The sequence below is a fragment of the Cannabis sativa genome, unplaced genomic scaffold (assembly GCF_029168945.1).
Source record: "Cannabis sativa cultivar Pink pepper isolate KNU-18-1 unplaced genomic scaffold, ASM2916894v1 Contig3, whole genome shotgun sequence".
NCBI classification, from domain to species: Eukaryota; Viridiplantae; Streptophyta; class Magnoliopsida; order Rosales; family Cannabaceae; genus Cannabis; species Cannabis sativa.
In genome coordinates, this window is record NW_026870039.1 from 4,905,902 (window position 1) to 4,921,821 (window position 15,920).

Sequence of the window (15,920 nt, forward strand, 5' to 3'; positions counted from 1 at the left end):
TCTTTTGGCCACGAGTCAGAGGTCTCCCAGCAATGTACATATCAACCGTGTTGTCTTGGCTTCCAGGAAGCAGGATCACCCCTTTTTCTATGATTGGATGTATAACCTACTCTTGTATTAATGGTTTTATAATTGGTTATAAAAGAATTTTATTAGCAGGGGATCCCCATATTACGACAGTATTTTGAACTAAAGTTTCTATTTTAAATTTAATTAAAGATAATATATTTTTTTTGAATTAAACCACACTTTTCCTAAACTAATAGATTATTGATAATAAGATTATAAAAGCACACACGTGGCGTTCCTGAGGTTCAGGGCGTTACATAAGCCATTACCAAAGGTGACTTCTCCACATTGCATAAGCCGAATGTTAGTCAAAAAGTCCTTGTCACCTGTCATATGTCTAGAACAACCATTGTCAAAATACCACATTTGAGATGCATCAGTTTTATCAGAAAAATCAGCTAGACAATTCTTTTTCACCCATATTTGTTTCAAACCTTTATGTTTCTTTTGAGATTTTTCCAAGTTATTAAAATAATTTGTTTTAAACAGATTTTTCAACGTGAAACATTTAGGTCTGATATGTCCTTTTCTACCACAAAAATGACAAGTGGGAACAAATCTTTTTACCTGAGATCTTACTCTTTTCGAAAATCCTGGAGATTTTGCAGCATTAGAAACAGCTCTTGCTGCAATAGGCTGTGAAACTGTTACAGCAGACTTTGTAGCCTCAGAGTGGTTCGTTAGAACACTAGATTTTACAAACTTCGTGACTCCAAAACTTTCCATTCCATTTGAACCAAGACCTGTGAAACCTCTTTCACCTGCATTCTGAGCTTTTTCAAAAATAGAAGATCCAGGGCTAAGCATTTGAACATTTTTCTTAAAATTTTCAAGTTCCTTTTTTAAGAGAGTGATTTTTTCATCTTTATCACAAGCACTTGTCTCATACTCTTTTATTTTCAATTCACACAATTCAATTTGATGAGACAATTTTTTATTCAATTTATTCAACTCTCTATTTTCAGAAGCAACCTGAATCCATTTTTCATACATGACTTTGTATGATTCAGCAAGAGACTCTTCACAGATTTCAGACTCATTTGAATCTGATTCCACATGATCGGTGGTATTATTCAGACATACCAATTTAGCTTTCACCTGTGAATCACACACCACATTAGTCATAACAGAGGTTAGGGCAATATTTTCAGAACTATCTTCATCACTTTCGGTTTCATTATCACTCCAAGTGACATTGAAACTTTTCTTATTCTTTTTCAAAGTGTTTGCACACTCAGCTTGAATATGCCCAAAACCTTCACATTCCCTTCACTGAATTCCCTTTTTGTTAGAGACAGATGGTTTAATAAAAGTGTTACCTTTTGAACCTTTCGAAATATTTTTTTTTATTTCTCATATTTTTCATATATTTCTGAAAATTCTTAGTTAATAAAGCAATCTCATCATCACATTCACTATCAGAATTTTCATTGTCAACAACTTTCAAAGCAATACTTTTACCTTTATCAGCAATGGATTTGGGTTTGTCCTTTTGTTTAATTTGTTGATTTAATTCAAAAGTACGTAAGGAACCCATCAATTCTTCCACCTTCATAGTGCTAAAATCTTTAGCTTCCTCCATTGCCAAAAGTTTAGTATCAAACCTTTCTGGAAGTACTCTAACAATTTTTCTCACAAGAACAGAGTCATCAAGCTTTTCACCAAGAGCAAAATATTCATTAGCAATGTTAGATAATTTTTCATAAAATTCAGTTAAAGTTTCATTATCAGACATTCTAAGTTCATCAAATTTAGTTTGAAGCATGATAAATCTAGATCTTTTCACATAAGAAGTTCCTTCAAACTGAGTTTGAAGGATCTCCCAAGCTTCCTTAGTAGAAACACAAGATGATATAAGTTTAATGTAACCCTCACCCACACCATTAAAGATAGCATGCAAGGCTTTGCTATTGTAGGCAGAAAGTTTATCATCTTCAATAGACCCTTCCAGTTCAGTTTTTATAGTAGTATTACCTGAAGAATCTGTCTCAACTTGAAGAGACCAACCTGATAGAACCATTCTCTAAGCTTTCTCATCTTGAGATTTGATGAAGGCTCTCATTCTAACTTTCCAATAAGGAGAGTTAGAGTCATTAAGCAACGGTGGTCTAGAAATAGAACTTCCTTCTGCAAAAAATGACATTTTAACACAAAAACGTTATAGGACCACACTAAGAGTTTAGTGTCCCGCTCTGTGATACCAATTGAAAAACCGTATTTTTGCAGAATGTCTGTTATATATAAGAAATTATAAAACTGTAAGCGTTTGCAGAAGCAGAAAGTAATTCTGCTACAGCAAAACAAAGCAGGCAGAATATAAAATATTAGCAGAAAAATAAATAACTTGACACAAGAGATTTATACGTGGTATCAGTGTTCTCCCGAACACTCCTAGTCCACGGGGCCACGCCCAGAGAATGAAATCAATTAATAAAGTATCAAAATTACAAAGATAATTGACTTAAACAAGTTTAGACTCCCTCAAAAGTATTGCTGCAATCCTTTGTAATCCACTTTAAGAATCTGACTTCTTGAAACACCTTCAAGCCCGAACTCCCTTTGTCTTTGAAGTGTGAGTGCTTACTTCCTCCCGAAGTAAGGCTTCAACAAGTCTTCTCCCGAAGACCAAGTGCTTAATTCCTCCCGAAGTAAGGCTTTATCAAGTCTTCTCCCGAAGACCAATCTCTTGTTCAGTCAAGTAGTTCTTCACAACCTCTAGGACAGAGTAAGAATAGAAATAGACAACTAGAACCTAGATGAACAACTAGGCTCTCACAAAACAAAGAACCACTCTCTTCTCTCAAAAAATAAATGCAAAAAATGAATAATGGAAGAGGTAGTTCGAATGGTTGCTCTCCGGGCTCTATTTATAGACCATAGAAACCAAAGAGGCAACCACAAGTTCGAATCTACAGCTGTACAAAAACTTTCCTAAGAAACACGATCTGCTACATCAGATTCGGTTGCTGACGCAGCAGATCTGACCAGAAATGGGAAACTTGCTAAAATCGGGTCCGATCTTCTATCAATGCTTGATTCCTGCCAAAAACAGATTAGATATTTTGATTGTATCAAGATACAATCAAAATCAATAAGAAAAAGTCAATAATCAAAGTTTCCCTAAAAAAGACAACTTTCCAAAAGAGAATTCCTTCTCTTTTGAGAAGGTTTTCAACAAAGGAAAGTTCAGCTTAAAGTGCAACTTTCCAAACAAGGAAAAGAGCAACTACAAACCGAATTTATAAGGCAAGAAATCGAATATGAATGCATAGCAATCTTACCATAAATGAAAAAATTATTTTGTCAACTAACTTGCCAAAAAAGGACTTTACAATTAGGTTTGCAACGAAAGAGTTTTTCTAATTATCATTGTACCATATGCCCAAGATCACCACATGTATATATATATTATACAAAAGGTACATAGATGAAAAAAAAAATATTTACCTCTTGATGCCTACTAGGGTATCTTAGATTCGTTTCGCAAGTTGTATCATTTTGGGTTGATTCAAAACTCACACCATAGTCTTCCAGACCTTTCACCACACATAAATACTAGTGTGGGCTAGTAGGATAATAGTGTGTATGAAGTTCTTTATTAAATCTCAACACATTGGGCAAGAAATACTTCTGTGATAGAGAGAAAAAGTTTAGGATAACCCTTTTTAAACTTTCACAAAAGGTATGAAAAATTTTATACAAAAAACTTTTCAAAATTTTGTTATACGATATATTTAAAGAAACTCAATAAAGCTTTTATTTAATTAATTATTTAGATTTAAATCTATTTATTAAATTATATTTAATTATTTGAATAAATTATATAACCGACTTTGATTATAAATATTTATTTTTTATACCGATTGAGAGAATCTTTTAACCACTTGAGAGAATATTTCAATTACTTTTCAAATCTAAATATTTATCTATTGAATTAATTAACTCCAAAAGACAAAATCAATAGGGACACCCTACAATAATAGGGTGCATGCATTGTGTTTGGACACAGACCATGTGACACATTCTTTTGTCTAAATTAAGACAAGGGATGTGTCTTTAGGCAATTTATGTCTTTTTCCTATTTAATTAATTTAAAATAAATTATTTATTATAAAAAATAAATAATTACTATTTTGATAGTTCAAAAATAATTTTTTTTGAACTTTCATATATAATTTTTATCCCACCCATTGGTAGTGTTTTAAAGTGGTGATCCGGGGACCATGAACCTATAACTCTAAGCTCCAATAAACTAAATTTATTTATGTTGGGAAAGAGTTAAAGATTTATTATTAAAATGCCCCCATCATGATTTTGAAAATGGGAGACTTGTTAAATATTTTTATGATGGTTTAACCCCTTCAAACCGACAAATGATTCAATCTATACATACCGAATTTTTTTGAAATTACAAGGGCAAGAGGCTTGGGAAGCTCTTGAAGAATTGTCTGTTAATTCACAACAATGGAATTATTTTGAGCCTAGGTCTAGAGCAAATACTTCACCTAAAAGAGGAGGAAAATATGAAATAAAAGAAGAAATTGATCTGAGAACATCTTTTGAAAAATTAGCAAGAAAAGTAGAAGCCTTAGTCATAAGTCAAACTATGAATTCTCATGTTCAACCTAAAAAAGATGTTTGTGCTAGTACTTGTCATATGATCAATCATGTCCTTCTTTTCTTGAAACATTTTCTGAAGATGCTAATACATTACATTCTTATGGTAAACCAAATGATAGCCCAATTTCTAAAACATACAATCCTAATTGGAGGAACCATCCCAACTTTTCATGGAGACAAAACCATCCACAAATAAACCATGGAAACCAATTCAACATGCCAAATCCAAATCATGCCCAACTAAGTCAACCTTACCCTCCACATAGAAAGCCTTCCTTAGAAGACACTTTACAACAATTCATGCAATCCACCCAATAAATTATGCAAAATTAGTCTCAAACTAGAGACACGGTTGGGTCAACTTGCTAATACTGTAACTGAAAGAGAAAAAGGAAGATTTCCCAGCCAACCCATCCCAAATCCTAAAGGCCAATATGAAGTAAGAGTTCCTAGTCAGAAAGAAGAAGCTAAGTCTATTTCAACTCTTAGGTCCGGAAAACAAATTGCCAAACCCGATTACACACCTCAAGTTAAAAAATACCAAAGCCAACCTCAAAGTTCCAGCACAAATGACTTGTCAAAAGATAATGATCAAATTCTTCCTTCCATTCCAAAAGCTCCTTTTCCAAAAAGACTACTCCCACTTAAGAAAGGAAACCAATATAGTGACATCTTAGAAGTGTTCAAACAAGTAAGTATCAACATTCCATTCTTAGATGCCATTAAACAAATTCCTGCCTACTCCAAATTCTTGAAAGACCTTTGCACTGTTAAAAGAAACGCTAATATTCCAAAAAAAAATGAATTTTTAACTAAACAAGTTAGCTCCATAATTCAATATAAAAGCCTTGTAAAATATAAAGATCCTGGTTGTCCAATAATTTCATGCATTATTGGTGATCATTTTATTAACAAAGTCTTACTTGATTTAGGAGCTAGTGTGAATTTATTGCCTTATTCTGTTTATAAGCAACTTGGTATAGGAGAATTAAAACCAACTTCTATAACATTTCAATTAGCTGATCGATTTGTGAAAATTCCTAGAGGTATTATAGAAGATGTTTTAATTAAAGTGGATAAATTCTATTTTCCTGTTGATTTCATTGTTCTTGATACTCAATCTAATGAAAATGCTCATGCTCAAATACCGATCATTTTAGGTAGACTATTTTTAGCTACATCTAATGCAATTATCAACTGTCGTAATGGTGTATTGAAATTATCTTTTGGAAACATGACTGTTGAATTGAATATTTTTAATATTGCTAAATCTATTGAGTGTGAGGAAATACATGAAGTGAAAATGATTAACACGAAAAATATTTTTGAAATGGACATGAATGAATCTTTTGAAACTTATGAAAAAATGTTTGGAATGTGGTTAAATGTTGATGATTTTATTCATGATGTCAATTCTTTGCTTGAGTCTACCCCACTAATGGATATTGAAAAATGGAAAGCCAAAATTGAACCATGTATTCCATTAGAACATGTTGAGTCAACTCCTGAACCACCAAAGTTAGATCTCAAACCTTTGCCTGAAACTTTGATATATGGATTTCTAGGAGAGTCTAACACCTATCCTGTTATCATTGCATCTGATTTAGATAAAAAAACAAGAAGCAAAGTTGTTAGATATCCTTAGAAAACATAAAAAGGCCATAGGTTGGAACATGGGAGACATTAAGGGAATTAGCCCAACTGTGTGCATGCATAGAATTCATTTAGAAGAAAATGCTAAGCCCTCCCGAGAAAGTCAAAGAAGATTAAATCCAAACATGAAAGAGGTAGTAAGAGATGAGGTAATTAAAATGTTAGATGTACGGATCATTTACCCTATATCTGACAGTCCATGGGTTAGTTCAGTCCAAGTTGTTCCAAAAAAGTCTGGGATCACTGTTGTTAAAAACGAACAAAATGAGTTAATCCCTACTAGAGTCCAAACTGGGTGGAGAGTGTGTATAGACTATAGAAAGTTGAATAGTGTCACTAGGAAAGACCACTTCCCATTACCCTTCATTGACCAAATGCTTGAAAGGTTAGCTGGCCATGCCCATTATTTCTTTCTTGATGGGTATTCGGGATATAACCAAATCCCTATTGCCCCCAAAGATCAAGAAAAGACTACCTTTACTTGCCCTTTTGGAACCTTTGCATATCGTCGCATGCCTTTTGGTCTTTGTAATGCTCGTGCAACCTTTCAAAGATGTATGATTGCAATATTTTCTGATATGGTTGAAAGAAATCTTGAAGTGTTTATGGATGATTTTTCTGTGTTTGGAAATTCTTTAGATGATTGTTTGCGCCATCTTTCTCTTGTTTTAATTCATTCAAAAGAAAAGAATTTAGTTCTCAATTGGAAAAATGTCATTTTATGGTTAAAAAGAGATATGTCTTAGGTCATGTGATTTCATCTCAAGGAATAGAAGTTGATAAAGCAAAAGTAGATCTTATTTCAAAACTCCCTCCACCAAAGACAGTAAAAGAAATTAGATCATTCTTAGGCCACGCCGATTTTTATAGAAGATTCATAAAAGACTTTAGAAAAATTTCACGCCCTTTTATGTCATTTACTTGGAAAAGAAAATACTTTTGTCTTTGATAATGATTTTCATGTTGCCTTTGAAAAATTGAAATCCCTTTTAACTAGTGCACCCATTATTCGCCCTCCCGATAGGAATGTTCCTTTTGAAATAATTTGTGATGCTTCGGATTATGCAATTGGTGTTATTTTAGGACAAAGAATTAACAAGTTACCTCATGTAATATACTATGCTAGCAAAACTTTAAATGAAGCTCAATTGAATTACACTACAACTGAAAAAGAATTGCTTGTTGTTATGTTTGCATTAGAGAAGTTTAGGTCTTATTTGTTAGGATCTAAAATAATTGTCTATTCTGATCATGCTGCATTAAAATATCTCTTGTCAAAAAAAAGATGCTAAATCTCTCTTAATCTGTTGGATCTTGCTTTTTACAAGAATTTAATTTAGAGATACGAGATAAAAAAGGTTCTGAAAATATTGTAGTTGATCATTTGTCTAGAATTGTTGTTGAAACTAATCATGATTCCACCACTATCATTGAAACTTTTCCTGATGAACAACTCATGCATGTATCTTCTTTTCCTTGGTATGCTGATATTGTCAATTATTTGATCACTGGTGAAATTCCCTCTCATTGGTCTAAATAAGATAAATCTAAATTTTATGCTGAAGTGAAAAATTTCATGTGGGATGATCCTTATTTGTTTAAATATTGCCCTGATCAAATAATAAGGAGATGCATTCCAAACTATGATCAATCTAAATCATATCTTTTTGTTATGATCATGCATGTGGTGGACATTTTAGTGGTAAGAAAACTGCTTTGAAAATTTTACAATGTGGATTTTATTGGCCTACTATCTTTCATGACACCTATATGTATTGCAAATCTTGTGAGCGTTGTCAAAAATTAGGAAGTGTAACTAGAGGAAACATGATGCCTTTGAATCCTATTCTTATTGTTGAAATATTTGATGTTTGGGGCATTGATTTTATGGGTCAATTTCCTAACTCTTTTGGTAATTTGTACATTCTTGTTGGTGTTGATTATGTGTCTAAATGGGTAGAAGCTATTGCATGTAATACTAATGGCCACAAAGTTGTGCTTAAGTTTTTAAAAGAAAATATTTTCTCACAATTTGGTTCAACAAGTGCTATCATTAGTGATAATGGTACACACTTTTGTAATAGGCCTTTTGAGCATTTAATGAAACAATATGGCATTACACATAAAGTCACTACACCTTATCACCCACAAACTAGTGGCCAAGTTGAAATATCAAATAGAGAGATTAAGCACATCTTATAGAAAACTGTCAACCCCACTAGGAAAGATTGGTCCCTAAGACTCATTGATGCATTATGGGCATATCATACTGCATACAAAACGTCCATTGGAATGTCTCCCTATAGACTTGTTTATGGGAAGGCATGTCATTTACTCGTTGAGTTAGAACATAGAGCCTATTGGGCTATCAAGCAATTAGACTTTTCCTTAGACAAAGCGGGTGAGAAAAGAAAGCTTCAATTGAATGAGTTAGAAGAGCTTAGGCATGATGCATATGACTATTCAAAAAAATATAAGGACCGAATGAAGATTCATCATGATAAAAATATTTTGAGAAAAGATTTTTCTCTTGGTCAAAAAGTCATTTTATACAATTCTTGTTCGCATCTTTTCCCGGGAAAGTTACGCTCTAAGTGGATAGGTCTATACATTGTTCGCACTGTTTTTCCACATGAAACCATTGAAATTGAAAATCCTAATAATGGTAACATATTCAAAGTTAATGGACAAAAATTGAAACCAATTTTAGAATTGAAAAATATTGAAGTGGATGAAATCCTCCTTGAGGGTCCAATTTACCATGATCCTTGATTGCTCTTATCAATTCTTGGTAATGTGTGTTTTATTTATGTTTTAGATTAACTTTTTCTTTTGATTTTTGTTTCATTTTTGTTGCACTCTTGACATTGCTCCAAGATGAGGTATGGCAATTCTAAACTCTCAACTGTTTTACTTTCAAATTATATTTGTATTTTGATACATTGAGGACAATGCATAAATTAAGTTTGGGGTGGTGAGTGCTTATGGTTATTTCCTTCACTTGCTTGAAAATGGTAGAGTATTTTTTACTTAAAAAAATTGTTGTTTGGATGCTAAAGTAGTTATATTATATATTTCATAAAAAAAACAAAAAAAAATATTTATTATTATTTTTCTAGTAAAATAAAACCAAAAACATATATTTATTTTCTATGTATATATTTATGCCTAAAAAAAACACAAAAACAAAAAACAAAAAAAAAAAATCTTTTGGTGATATCCCTTTTTCCTATGATAATACATTGATTGAGTTTAATTTTAGTTTATAAAATTATGAATTTTTCTCAAACTTTGTGTTTAATTCTTGGGTCAATTTTGCTTAAAGATTAAATTTTGAAAAATAAATTATTTATCTTGTTATGTGAAATAAATATTTTGTTACAATAAGTTTTCTAAAATTCACATAATAAATTGATGAATAGATTTTAGATTTTTAATTTAAAATATATTTTCAAAGCAAGATTAACTATTGAATTAATTACATAAGTTTAATTTTTATTCATATTTTATGTAAGCTATTTTTAATGTGCAATTTCTGAGGACATTTTTAATATCACCAAAATAAAAAAAAAATGTGTGTTTTTAATTTTTCTTTTGCTTGAGGACTAGCAAATTTTTAAGTTTGGAGTTGTGATAACTCTAGAAATTAGAGTTATCATCACATTTTTTTAAACTAAAATTGGTTTAGTTCTTAAGTTTTTAATTTATTTAGTGAGTTTTTAATTATTTTTGAATTTATTAGCTCTATTGTAATTTTATAAGTTTTTATGTATTTTTATAACTATTTTGTGATAATATGATATGTGTTATTTATTTGAAATTTTATTTAGTTTTCTAATTAATCTTATGTATTTTTATGTGATTTGTGGAATAAAATGTGGGATTAAAATGAAGAAAAATTTGAGAAAATGGGTCAAAAGTATAAATTTAAGAAGAAAATCAAATAAGCTTTTATGGAAGCCCCACTCTCAGTCAAAGTCAGCATCCATCCGAGCCATCCATTTGATGATCAGAGGGTCCAGATGGTGAGTGGATCTCACCCCGACAGCAGGAGCGTGAGCTCCCTTTCTTTTTCTCTCAGCCTGCACGCGTGGGACCTGCGTAGAGATGGTCCCCTCTTCTCCTTGCGCCACGTGAGCACCCCATCAGCTTCTTCAGCCAATCAACGCACGCCACACACAATTTCGTCAGCCACCGAGCCAACAGTAACCTGCCATGTGGCACCTGCAGAAGAAAAAACTGAGTTGTTATTTGACTATTCTTTGACTCAAATTCCACTTAAAAATTCCAAAAATCCTTATTTTTCTCCCACAATTTACACATAAATACCTATTTACTCTTCTCAATTTATTTTACCTAAAACCCTAGGTTACAGTTTAAATCCCTTAATACTTGCATAGTTTTTAAGATATTTACAAAAGACCAAAATGTCCTTAATTTTAGATATTATTCAGCTATTTTATTAAGCTTTCAGGACCCAATTCGCGGCCTATATATTGTTGTCCACGTGTAGAAGTGCCCAGGAAAGCCTACTGAGCACCTCATGGTCGGCTAGGCCCCTGTGGAGACCAGACTGGCCAGCCATGGTGCAGTCCCAAGGCTGGCCAGCCATAGGGTTGGTCAGCAGTGGCCGGCCAGCTCTTGTGAGGGAGCTGGTCTATCACTTGATGCTCGTTTGACTACCGGGGTCTCTGTTTGTTCAGCTACTAACTTGGCCTTCCTATTGGGGAGTTGTACTGCCATGTGACACTAATTTTTTCCATGTAAGCATGCCACGCCATGAGGATAAAAATTAGGATAACAGATGGATCTAAATTTTATTCATTCAATAGAGCACTTAAGTTGCTAAAATTTCTATAAAAGCTTTTAAGGAAGATTAAGAACTTCTTGCTTCTTCTCTCACATGTTAATACAAGTAAAAGAGGAGTAGGCTATTACTACTATCATGGGACTAAACTTCTATAACAATCCCTGTGTTCTTTTTACTTAATCATTATAATTAATTGTTTCTAATCGTTTTAATTGACTCATTGTCGATAGCTAAAAACGAGGTGAACAAGCTCAATACATATGTTTTGCATACTTTATATTATTTATTGTAAACGTGTATACAATGATTTTAGATACTCAAATTAGTAATATGGTGATGAATTTTATTTGGTTATCAAATTATCAATAGTCACACCACTGATTAGATTGACTGAAGAAAATGAAGCAAAATCTAAAACCTTTGCACCGAAATTTAATTATTAGTTTGCCAACTAATTTATTAAGATCCATCACAAATCTTAGTCCTAAGAAATCTTTGATATGGGGTTGTAAATGTGCAAATCAAAGGTAGTTGTTGCATGACTGTGACATAATGTAGAGAAATATTAAAAGGAACCTTAAGGTACCAAGTATCACAAAAAGTGATATTATTATTGGTACAATTTAATATTGAAATTTTTACATGAAAAATCCTTTTTGCACAATTTATTACAAAAATACTCCTACACGCCTATATCAACTTTTTTACTTACAATGTTGGTTTTATTACACAAATACCACTTAGTCATCATTTAATGCACATACACGTGTGCTTTCCCCTTCCATCATCAATCAAATCCTACTCTCTTCCCTCTCTTTTTTCATTTTCTTTTCATTTCATTTTCGATTTTCCATTTCTGTTTCTAACTTCATTTGAATACAAGTAACCTCCCTTCATAAGATTAACCACCCATTATTGATCACGTTTTTCCCTCTTCTTTTTTGTTCATCCACGAAATTTTAACTCCCTCTAAGCCCACGATTTATCAACTGTTTTTCCCTCTCTGTTTCAGTTTTTTTCAATTTTATTTATAAGATGGCAATCACTCGTTCATCATCATCCCCTTCTCCAGTTCTCAAACAAAAATCAAAAATGGGCAAGAAATCTTTGGCCAACAAATCCAAGGGTAAACGCCCGATCATTGAAGATTATGATTCTGATTTTGAAGCTCCAATGCCCAAGCGTGGGAGACCCCATTCTTCGAAGAAAACAAAGCTCAACTTGGAGGAGCACACGGTTCCAGAAATTTCTGGGAAAAAAACTCTTGCATCTGCTGAAGATCGAACTCAGGTTGGTTTTTAGTTTCATTATCGTTTCCCCCTTTTCCTTCATTTACACTTTACCCAGATTTTGGCGTTTTTTTGTTCATTCTGCTTTGTGTAATTTTAGGGTTTCATTTGCACATTTCGTTTCATGTTTTTAAATTTTTTAGTTATTTATTGTTGGTTTTGAACATTTCATTTGGTTCTTCTGTGGGTGTTGTTCTTTAATTTGGTTTTGTTTTCTTTATTTTCAGTGTTTTTTTGTGCTTACAGGTTATGTGTTTTGTTTTCGTTTTTAGTGTTTTCAATCAGTCGTTTGTAGTTTCTTATAAGTTTTTTAATAGTTTGATAATGGTATGTTTGATGTGTTTTCGATTTTCATTAGGTTTAGTTGTTTGCTGTTATATTTTAGGTTTCAAAACGATTTTCAAATCTTTGCTCTATATTTTTCTATAGTTGTATCTGTTTTGTAGTTTGTTTGTTGTTTGTATATAGTTTTATTGTTCTTTTCATACTGTATTTTTCGATTTCCTTTAGGGTTAGTTGTTTACTGTTTTTTTACGTTTCAAAACGATTTCAGGTCTTTACTGTTTTTTTCTGTGTAGTTGTATGTTATTGGTAGTTTGTTTGTAGTTTGTTTATAGTTGTATTTCAGTTTTTATACTGTTTTATTCACAATTTATAATTTATTGTGGCCATTTTCGTTATGTTGCAGGTTTGGGACTACAAATTTAGTCCTTCTGATTTTTATAGATCTAAGTGTGTATGCACCAGTGTTTATTCCGTGATAAATAATATTAAGAATACTTTATCTGTTAATTTGCTTTCTTTGTTTCGTCAAACTCAGTTTGGGCATTTTCTGGATATGCCTGAGTTTGTTTTTCATCCGCAAGTCGTACATAGTTTATTACTAAGGGAAGTTTTCCAGCCCAATCCTAAAGAGTTTTGGGCTAAGGTTGCTGGCCGTTGCATACAGTTTAGTGCCGAAGAATTTTACTTGATTTCTGAATTAGATTGTTTCGGTGATTGCAACAAGTTGTTGTTTTCACTAGAAACAAATCAATTGGTAGAAACATGTTTCCGTGGTGTAAAAACTATTGACCACAAAGCCATCGAGGATGCTTTTTTAGGTAGTCGGTGGGGTTTGGATGAGTCTCTTGGTTTGAAAATGGTTGTTTTGTATTTCATTCAGTGTTTTCTTCTTAGCAATACTCCTGACAAAGAAGTGTCTAGGTTTGATCTAGATGTGGTGGATAGCGGTCGGTGGGACGAGTATTGTTGGGGTAGGGAATCATTTGAATTGACAATTGACTCATTCAAAGGTAGGATCCAGCATGAGATTATTATGAAAAATAGGAAGGCAGAGAAGGGAGGCCAATATGATGGCTGGTATAGGGCATTGGGATGTCCTTGGGTTTTCACGGTTTGGTTTTATGAATGCTGTCCTGCAATGGTGAACTCTTTCTGTAAAAGAGTTTCATCTTCTATTCCAAGGATTCTGAACTAGAGCAACACCATCGTCACCAAAATCCCAACTCTTCGAGACTTGAAGGGCAAGATTTTTGATTTACCTTTGGACAAGGTAATTTACAGTTTCTTTTCGGTTTTATTTATGTTGTTAATTTTTAGTTTTTCCAATTGTTTTAATTTTTTTTCATATTATGTTTGATTATGCTGTTCAGTTGAAGATAAAAAACATGCGTCCCACTGATGAAGAGAGGCAGCAGCTTCAACTTGACGGTTTATTTCTCGATGAATCTATTGATGACCGTGGTGTAGCGAAGCAATCCTTTGAGGGTGGGTCATCTTCAAAGAAGTCTGATTCAGCAGATATTGATTGGATGAAATCTAAGTTGGAGATGGTCATTTCGAATTAATCATCATTGGTCGAGGACTTCATTTCATTGAGGTGTTTTGTTGATTTTAATTTCAAGTCCGTAATGACTGTAATTAAGGATATCCAGGAGAAGGTTAATGCCATTCATCGTCGTCCTTCTGATGAGGTATTTATTCATATTTTATTGTTTAGGTTTTTTCATATTTTTTTTTAAAGTTTCTTTACTGTTTTATTTAAGTTTCATTTATGTTGGTTGATACAGGGAAAGTCATCGGATAAATTAGTAACTCAAGATTCTGATGATGATGATGATGATGATGATGATGATGATGATGATGATGATGATGATGATGATGATGATGATGATGATGATGATGCCGAGGATGATGAGAAGCAATTGCCTGATCCAGAAAATATTGATTCCGACTCCGACGATGGTGGTGAGTTGGTTAAAGTTGGTGGGGATGCTGATGATGCTGACAAGGTTGTTACTGCTGTTCCTGCTGCTGATGTGAATCCATCTGAGGCTATTGGAGGGAGTGATAAAAATGTTAAGGATGTTGAGAAGCCAAAGGGCGATGAGTCTCGATTGAAGGGAGACGATTTCTTTGATGGGTTAAGCCAGCTTGAAATAGATGATGATCAAGTTGTGTTGGCTGGCTTGGAGGCTGTTGGTAAAATCCATGTAAGTTTATTTTTAATTGTTTTCAAGAAAACTAGGTTTCTTTTTAGTTGCTCAATAGTTTCTAGTCTGTTTTGCAACTGTTTTAATGCATTCTTCCTTTTTTAGGTCCCCGCACCCAATCCAGATGTTGTTGGTCAAAAGTCAGATGCCCTTCATACTGATGAAGAAACTGAAGACACTATCTCTGATACACCTCTGTTGGATAAGAGGAAGCGTGCTCCGGCCTTGAAATCTCCATTTGTTGATTTCGGGTCTGCTGATGTTGGGAGCACTCCAATGGAGCTTATGTCCTCAGGTTCTCAATCAGCTGGGGATGATAGGGATTTCAAAATGGTGACTTATGTGAAGGGCCTTTATGCTCTTAATGATGCGTTTGCCGATCCCGTATCTACCGAGATTGAGGCAAAATTTGACGCTTGGATTGGTGAAGGATTGCTTAAACATCCTAGGTGACTGTTTTTATTAAATCTTTTTTTGTATTATGTTTTATTTTTCAGTTTTATTCCTGTTTTAATGCTATTTTTTTTGCTGTTTTTTTGTTGTTGTAGGCATTATGATTGTTATGAAGATGGCGCTAAGAAATTTACCCCGGGTTTTAGGCTAGGTGTTGATTATGTTGAGGATAAAACTTGGTTTTATCATTTGGCTACATGCGACATGTTTATGAACGACTCGGTAAAGTTTCCAATTTATATTGTAGTTATGATAGTTTGTTTTCAGTTGCTTTATAAATGTTTTTAAGTTTTGATACTGTATTACAGTTTTTTTACAGTTGTTCAACTTTTTCATTTGTGTTTCTGTGTTGTTTTTTTTCTGAGCATATGAACACCATATTCTACTACCTTCGGAAAAAAGGTAAATAGTCTTCCGATGTGACGTTGAATTTCGCAACTACTGTCTCTTTGATGATTCCATCCAAGCTTTGTACCACAAGTATAACAAGGCCAAGTCAATGAAGACTAAGATGTCACACATTCACGCTGC